Below are 9,583 nucleotides of genomic sequence, written 5' to 3' on the forward strand. Positions count from 1 at the left end.
TACTTATTTAGTGTAAAATTACGTTTTCTTGATCATTTCTTGTTTAGTGAATTGTATCAGTGCATCTATATCAGGGATGGGCAAACTCAGTCCTGGAGGGCCGGTGTCCTGCACAGTTTAACTCTAACTCTCATCAAACACACCTGCTTATAGATTTCTAGTGATCTTGAAGACACTGATTGGCATGTTCAGGTGTTTTTGATTAGAGTTGGAGCTAAACTACGCAGGACACCGGCCCTCCAGGACCGAGTTTGCCCACCCCTGATCTATATGCATCAATATTATGTATATTTTGTTGTCTGATGAACCTAATAAAGCAAAATAATAATAAAAAGCTAGATAACCATAGTAGGAAATACAACGAAAGTAATAAATATAGGTTTTCAGCATTTTTAAAAATAACTTTGTGTTAAATCAAATGTCCAAATGTGGTCGTGGAGGGCCGGTGTCCTGAATATTTTAGCTCCAACCCCAATCAAAAACACCTAAACCGGCGAATCAAGCTCTTTTTATGTATACTAAAAGGGATGTGTGTTAAAGGAAGTTGGAGCTAAACTATGCAGGACACTGGCCCTCCAGGACCAAGTTTGGACACCCCTGTGTTAAATAGAAGAAAACTCAAACAAGTTTTTGACAAGAAAATGAGTAAATGATGATAGAAGTTTCAGTTTTGGGTGAACTATCCCTTTAATACAAGAAAATTATGTTTTGCGCTATAACCATTCTGTACTTTATAACTAATATAAATAAGCGACGACAAAAGATCACAAATTAAAACTACTTTATATTAAATTTTACTTTAAAAAAACTTGGACCACAAATGGACAATATGATGGGCCAAAATGAGCCATGTAAATATAATATAAATATGAAAGTGTCTTGCAAATTAATAAAAAAAACTAACCATTTCTGAAATACCAACCATATAAACCTGCTCTCAAAAACAAAGCACATTTCAAACAGAAATCTTTATGTCCACCATTCCCTCTTTTGTTTATCAATTATTTACACTGGTGCTAAAATGCTGTGATCCATCTTTTAATATTGCATCTCATTTATACCATACATATGATGATATCTTCATAAATCCATCTTAGCTTATCAAGGTATGGTTTTAGAAGAGTGGAATAAATAAGTGTGGATTTATACATCTCTCTTCGTCTGTTCATCTCATAAACAGTTAAGGACAGACAGCAGTCTCTAATGATCTGTGAAACACTGAAAATAGCTTGACAATTGCCCTGAGAGCCTGTGAGAAAAGCAGCGTTAGCTCTAGCTTTGTCTTGCACGCTTATTCCCATCTCAGGTTTGAAAGAAAACTCGATGTTTTATAGATCAAAATCTGTCTCGAGACATCAGCATAATCGAGGTCTTTTCAGGCGAGTGGGCCGCACTGAGAGGAATCACCAACAAAGTCTTTCTAAATAACGTACAGTAATTACAGTGTGGCTCGTCAATGTGGAATTCAGCCTTTAGCAAGAAGACATGAAAGATTTTATTTGGACTATTTTTTGAGCTTTGCTAAATGCAATATCGACTTTTGATGTTTATTTGAGTTTTGGAAAAACAAAAATTTTATTTTAATTTTATTAACCCTTTAACTGCCCCACTAACAAAAAAATGAATTTGTATTGCATTTCTTAACTCCTAATGTTGTTAGTGAACACATTTAATGCATTTTTTTCAACACATCCCATTTCTAAAATATCAACCTCTACCAAATGGTTGATATGTCGGTCTATGGTAAAAGTACTGGAATTAACATATATACTATTCAAAAAATATTAAATGTAAGACCAATTAATTTTTTTTAATTATCAAAATAAAACATTTTTAATACTAAATCATCTTTATTTTTTTAAGTCATAAAATATTTCTAATTTAACACTATTTCTTATTTATTTAATTTTATAATAAAACCAAAATCAAGTGTAGTAGTGCAACAAGATTAATGTTGATTTTGTTGTAAACCAAAAATGCTGTGTGAAAACCATTATTTAAAATGACTTCAACAGTCTTTATTTAAAACAGTCAAAATATGGTCTTCTACTTTGTAGAGCGGGGAGTTAAAGGATTAATTTCTTTTTTTTGTGTACATTTGATTGCTTTATTGTATTTAAGTCAATTTGGAAAGGTGGTTTTGTACCAGATTGGTCGTGTTTAATACTTATCTAAATTGGTATCGTGCTATGGGTTTCTAATTGGGATTAAACTACAATTTATAGTGTTTTAATAAGGATCCAGGGCCCTTTCCATAGAATAGGAAGAGGGCAGACATGTACATGTAGATAAATGCAACACTGTTTACAGCAATCCTGCTCCTGAATTTGTTCATTTAGGATCCCTGCGCACAGAATTTGAACAGCTGTATTCAAAATTCGAATATTTCCTGCCTTATGAAGGTTTCTGACATTCTTTGCATACCAATGATACGTTCATTTTATTTTCAGCTTAGTCCCTTTATTAATCAGTGGTCGCCACAGCGGAATGAACCGCTAACTAATGCAGCATATGTTTTACGCAGCGGATACCCTTACAGCTGCAACCCATCACTGGGAAACATCCACACACACTCATTCACACGCATACACTAAAGACAATTTAGCTTACCCAATTCCCATATAGCACGTTTTGACTTGTGGATGAAACAGAAGCACCCGGAGGAAACCCACACGAACACGGGGAGAACATGCAAACTCCACACAAAAAGGGCAACTGATCCAGCCAATGTTTGAACCAGTGACCTTCTTGCTGTGAGGTGCCAGTGCTACCGCATCGCCTATATATTAGTGATATTCAACAGAATTTACTCCAAAATCAGCACAAATATACAAAAATATTAAGTAATTAATTAATAGCTAATTAGAATGTGTTAGAAAAATGCCAACAACGCAGCATCTTACAATTAAATATACACACACACACAAAAAATACAATATATAAGCTCAGTGTTAATAATAAGCTATAAATTGTGAGCAAACTAAATATCATCATAATAAACCATAAAATTAGGCGATTTAGATTCTTCAATTCTTTAATTTCTCAGAAAAACACAAATGTAGTAAATGATTGTTGAAATTAGGCATTTTAGATTGCAATTGTTCTGAAATACACAAAATATTTTGTAAATAAATGAAATAAATGAAGTATAAATTCAATATTCAACCAATCACATTAATGACAACCCCATTTCCAAGCAGTTTCACAATAAAAAAGATATTTCACCAAAAAAATATAAGCTCAGTGTACGTAATAAGCTATATATTGTGAACAATCTAATTATCATGAAAATAATCTATAAAATTTGGCATTTTAGATTGTAATTCTGCCGCAATACACACACAAATGAAATAAATGAATGAAAAAAATTAAATAAATGAAGTATAAATTCCATATTCAACCAAACACATAAACAGCAAGCCAATTTCCCTGCACATTCACAATTAAAACAGTATTTCACTTAAAAATATATAAGCTCAGGGAAATAATAAGCTATATATTGTTAACAATCTAAATATCATGAAAATAAACTATAAAAGTACTCATTTTAGATTGTAACTTTTCTGCATTACACAAAAAAAAGATTAAATGAATGAATATAAATGAAGCAGAATGAAATAAATAAATATGAATGAAAAAAATTCTATTTTTACCCAATCACATCAACAGCAAGCCCATTTCCCAGCAGTTTCACAATGAAAATGGCATTTCACCTAAAAATATATAAGCTCAGTGTAAATAATAAGCTATATATTGTGAACAATCTAAATATCATGAAAATAAAGTATAAAATCAGGAATTTTTGATTGAATTCTTCTGCAATACACAAAAATGTAGAAAAATGAAGAATGAAAAATGAAAAAGAAACATGAATTCAATATTCAACCAATCACACAAACAGCAAGTCCATTTCCCCGCAGTTTCACAATAAAAAAGGTATTTCACCTAAAATGACAACAGTCACACACCCACACACTGTTTCCAAGCAGCATTACTTCCTAAAAATATCATCTTTTGTGTTTTACAAGTGAAAAAAAATAATAATCTAATAACTTTAATGTGTTTTGCCCATGATGTACAGCCATTTCTAAAGTGCACAACACACTGTTAATCAAACCATACAAAATTTCATACAGGTTTACACTGCATGCCAAAACAGCAGAGTATTAAATAAGCATGAATATACACACGTGCACATTGATATCAGGGAAAACACCATACTAAATGTTCAAATCCTAACAGGGCTTACAATACACATATTAAAACCCATTTATAATATGATGCTATTCATTTATCCCACAGGTGATGGGACTTTTTTTTCCTTATCTCTAAAAGCAACATTCATTGATCTAACTAACACAGCCAATAAAACCCCAGGATTAGATCATATGACCGACAGTGAGGGTGTTTCTATGGCAACAACGGCCTCCTGGAATACATGTCACGCATCTAAATTGCTTGCCAAAAACACACTCAGGAGAGGGCATAATACTACAACAGAAAAAGTAAAGTCCTGCTTGTTTATTATACATTTGACCGTCCGGGTATGACTTCTATTTATTAAACATCTATTTTAAACACAGCTTAAGCCTAACAAAATCATTACTTATAATGGTATTATAAAAACATTATTTTTATCTTAATGTAGCACACACACATAAAAAGACATATGCAAAAAAATAAATAAAAATAATAATAATAAATGACCAAAAGTGAACAGGCTATTGAATAATAGAGAGCTCTGGATGTTATTCTCCAAAGGGACAAAGCCAAGGACAGCAATTTCTCAATATGGGATTTCTGCCTTACAGTTCACGCTATAAAAGGTGAGAGATAATGAAATCAGCACATTTAGGTAAGAGCCTGCCAAGACACTGTTTTCAAAGACTCCATCAAAGGCAAAAGAGAAAAAGCTACTAAATATTAAGCTCCAATGTATTCCAAGCAAGGATTTAGGCTTTGTGTTGGAGACATCTCCAGGAATAAACCATTGTTAATTGCGAAATCAACCATTTCATACTTGATTGACACAAAGTCTAAGCCAAGATGTACAGATAGAGTTACAAACCACTGCCTTTATTTGATTGATTTAAAAAGCCACCGGGTTCCTGGCAACAGTGTAAACAGAAACACTTACAAGCAATAGCTAAAAGTACTTACAGAGTGATTCGGTAATATCTACAAAGGATCTAACCGTTGGAGATCGATTAGGCTTGCATATTAAAACATTCAACATTAAGCATTACAATTTAAATAAACTTGAAATGCTAAAACAGCTTTATCATGATGAATATGTGAAGTTTGAATCGTACAACTAAATGTACAAAGCAGCACCGACCATGTATAAAACCCTCACCACAAAAATAACAGATCAATGTGGTTTGTAAAGTACTGGCTGACATTAAACCATGGAACAATTCTTATTTTGTACCATTACTCAAATCTATTTTGCTTTTATTTGTGCTGCATTATGAGCTTTAGAATTAACAGAGATGTGCTTTCAGAAAATTTTAGTGGTACATTACATTTTTAATGGTGGTTAGGCATGGGCCGGTATAAGATTCTGGCAGCATGATAACCTTGGATAAGAATATCACAGTTTGACGATATTGTGATTACCGCTATAAATGATATTCTTTTGGCATGTCTGGGTAAAAAACAAAACCTTTTTCCCCTTTAAACACATTTTATTTTGAGAAACATTTGACATATTCTGGAACAGTAAACAAGTTAGGCTGAATACTTTAAATGAATCATTGATTTCTGCTGTCTTCATTTGTTTCAAAAACAATTTAAAACAGCATTTTTGGATATCTTTCTGCTGGAGATACTGTTGTCCTAAAACAGTATAGCAGAAAACCTTGACTTTTCCAAACCATGCATACCTTGAAAACGGTTATCGTCCCACGCCTAATGGTGGTTTAGTGTAAGAAAAGTCAAAAAAGGCTGAAGACAACAAAAAATTTATTTCTTAGACTTTAAGAAGACATTTCTGATTTTTTTTTGCTGATTATTGATATCCTTAAAACTTAAATCTAAACCATTCGAAATAGCGATTTATGAATCAAAAACCAATCTGAAAAAAAAATCTAATAACATTTTAATCTCTGACACACTTTAATGTCTTATTACATTGAAAGTACCTAATATTTCCAAATTTTCCATTAAAATGAGAACTATTTTGTGCACAACTTAAAAAACACAAACCTAACAACAAAATTTGATGCATGTTTTGGAAAAATTCTATTTTATTTTTAGAAATAAACCACTTTCCCTTAAAATGCAACATAGTGCCATTACTATAATGGCTGAGTGCTGAATCAACACTCAAAAACTGCACAAACAACATTTGGTTAATGCTTGTTCAGTGCTTACTCAGTGCCAGGATGTGAATTTACAGACACCTGCCAACATCTCACCTTAAACAACAAATCCAAGCAAGCAGCATAATCTAAAACATATAATGCGTGTACATTAGAGCATTGGGACACAAGTAGAAAACAAACTGATGATGGGTAAACAGAGGCTTCTAATAATGTCAAACAGTATTCATTTAGTCTAGATAAAAAGAAAATAATGATGTTTGTCGAATTTTCAAATGGTTCTGATTTAATTTAAGGGTGTTTATAATCAGCTGAAAAGTCATAGAAATGTCTTTTTAAAGTCTTCAGCCTTATTTCAATTTTCTTAAAATAAAAGTGTAATAATGTACTACTAATATTATAATTATTATACTATTAATTTTCCTAAAGCACATCTCTCTAAATCCTAAAGCTCATATTACTGCACAAACAAAGTCAAATAGACTGAAGTGATAGTACAAAATAAATATTGTTGCAAGTAACAGATGAAAGCCTATACATTTCCAATTAATGTGTGGAAATGTTTTGTTCATTCAAGAAATCGTACACAACTTGATCTTATTTAAGTCAATGAAATTCTGGAAGCTTTTCACTACTCAGGTTAGTTAACAAATCTAAAAAATAGTCCTTTAATTAGCTTGTTAATGGAATATTTACTCACTTTTTACAAACTTTTATGAGGTAATTTCTTATAAACACAAAAGAATATATCTTGAAGAAACTGCAAACCTGTAACCATTGATATCCATAGTAGTAAAACCAAATACTACATAATTTATGTAAAGCACTTTTAATAACCATTGTGTATAAAAATGTGCTATATAAATAAACTTGCCCTGCCTTGATAGCCAATGCTTACATGTTTCCAATATAAAAAAACATATATTATTTTGTGTTTAGCAGAAGAAAGAATCTCATAAAGGCTTGAGCAAGTAAAAAGGCGAGTTAACGATTACAGAATTTAGATATTTTGGTGAACTATGCCTTTAACGTTAAGTGATATCTAAACTGTGCTCATATACAACATTAACTTAATAACTACCGGCACATTGTGTACGTTACTACAATATTTTTAAGAGACACACACAATTATAAAGGAAAACACAATACTGGTTTAAAGAATAGTTCAAATACACAAGTAACCCAACACGATTCTTTCATCTCAGATGTTCAACCAAGTTCGGACAAACAAAAAGTTGAGCTGTCCTATCTTTACTGACATAAATTGACTAAATAACATCAACTTCTATCTCTTAAATCCGTAAACACTTCATAAAATTCGTGACAACTTGAGGAAAATGAGCTAACTTAGTGCTAAATACAGAATCCAGACATTACAGTTGAAACTAGCGGCGACCTGCACAAGCATCAGAGAACAACAGCAGTTGAGAGACTCGCGCGCTTAGCTCACTGACTGACTGTCTGTATGTGTGTCTGTCTGTCCGCGTGCACGGCGGCAGGAAGGCATAATGTCACGCGCGTTCCTGTAATAACACAGCAAAATTACACGTACATCAGCCTATTAAGATAATAAAGCTACGTGCGAAAGGAAAGACGGTGCCACCAAGCACAGGGGGCATGTACACACACACATACTGTCCTTCGAGAATTGCTCCCATCCCCCTACACACACACATATACACACACGCGCACGCACGCACGCAGACACACACACTCCCTCTTGCATGTCCTCCATCTTTAATGCAAGCTCGATTTACGCAGTGAGCGCGCGCCCCACGGAAAGATTCAGACTCAGTTGTTACAAAACTCGTACAAACTCACCTCAACCGCTTATAGTGGTCCTCCGGGACACGCGTCAGTAATAATCGGCGCGATTAATTGCCCAAATAGTTTATGTTTTTATATTGTAAATTAGACCTGAAGCAGAACCGCGCCTTTCCTCAGAGAAGCAATCCTAAACTGCCATCTGGCGGCTTTTACCGCAACGAAATGGCGCGATGGGAGACTGATCTGAGGTCGCCTCCTGGTGGACAGAGGACATTTTTACACAAATACTAAATAAAAGACGTGTTTGGAAAAGAAAAATCGATAAAGTTGACTCTTTTGGGATATTATGCTTTTAAAATGTGGCCCTTGTCGGTCTTATGAACATTTGTGTTGTAATATTTCTCCCCTAAACAACAATATAGTAGCATTATTTGTTTAGTCACTGATTTCTTCATGAAATAATCTTTGGTTGTGGCTATTTTGGTATTTAAATTTTTAAATAAATCACGTACGTATTTAGATTATATTGTTGACAAAATATTGTACAAAAATTTACTGGCTTTTTTGTTTCAATAAAATCAAATGATATTCTTTGTCTGAATTTGTCTGAAAATGTGATATATCAATGGTCCACAGCGGTGCCTAAACATTTTTTATAAAGAGCCAAAAATTGGTGTGATATGGCAAAAAATGCAATCTTAATAAATATTTTCCATATTGAACGATGACGATATATATTCCAATGTAAGTTGTTAATGATTTTTTAAAATACCCCAACAATGACTGAGGCCACAAAAATTAGAGGGTCCATTAAATGGCATGACATTTTTGTCCGTTCATTTTTCTGTGGCAGAAAATTCTAATATCAACACACTTTTAGACTGCCATTGTTGCACATTTCTGCTGTGTGAGAAATAGGTCAGTATAGAGTAAAAAAAACCAAGAGCTTATCATTGTTATTGACATAAATTTTATTGTGATTCGATATATTATTGTTTATCGGCCCAGCCCTAGCCAAAACCTAAACTTGATTGAGGTCTGTGGGCCGAAGGTAAATATACCTATAAAACTGTTTTACATTAATTATTTCATGAGTAATATCCTAATTCATTGCCTAATATTTAAATATATAAAAACTACAAAACATTGCTTTAAATTATATTACCTAATGTAGTATATTAAAAAAAGGTTTAATGAACTTATAACAGTAGAAACGTAAACAATTATATTACACAATGGAGTTCAGTACTGGATACATAAGCTGCACCTGCTTTTGCCTTGATTTGCTTGCTGATATACTGCGTATAGCTCTCTATTCATTAAGTATCAGTATGTACATTTGCAAAAATCAGATTCATTGACAAAACAAAGCAAGCAAAAAGTTACATTAATTTCAAAATGACAATCTCAGTCAAAAATATTTACCTCAACTACCTCCCCATCATTATCCCTCCAGTCTGAATTGGGACAGTGGGCAAAATCACAGGTAAAAA

The 9,583-nt window shown here is 32.9% G+C and overlaps 1 protein-coding gene across 1 annotated transcript in view; it reads right to left on the reverse strand.

Annotated features, from left to right (window-relative positions):
* Positions 1-8,284, reverse strand: part of stag1b (STAG1 cohesin complex component b) — a 47,661-nt gene extending 39,377 nt beyond the window's left edge. Inside the window, exon 1 of the mRNA XM_087309643.1 lies at positions 8,145-8,284. The gene's annotated coding sequence lies outside the window, so the exon portion shown is untranslated. The remainder of the gene's footprint in view (positions 1-8,144) is intronic.
* Positions 8,285-9,583: the final 1,299 nt, after the last annotated feature.

The sequence above is a fragment of the Danio rerio genome, chromosome 24 (assembly GCF_052040795.2).
Source record: "Danio rerio strain M-AB ecotype USA chromosome 24, GRCz13ab, whole genome shotgun sequence".
Classification (NCBI taxonomy): Eukaryota; Metazoa; Chordata; class Actinopteri; order Cypriniformes; family Danionidae; genus Danio; species Danio rerio.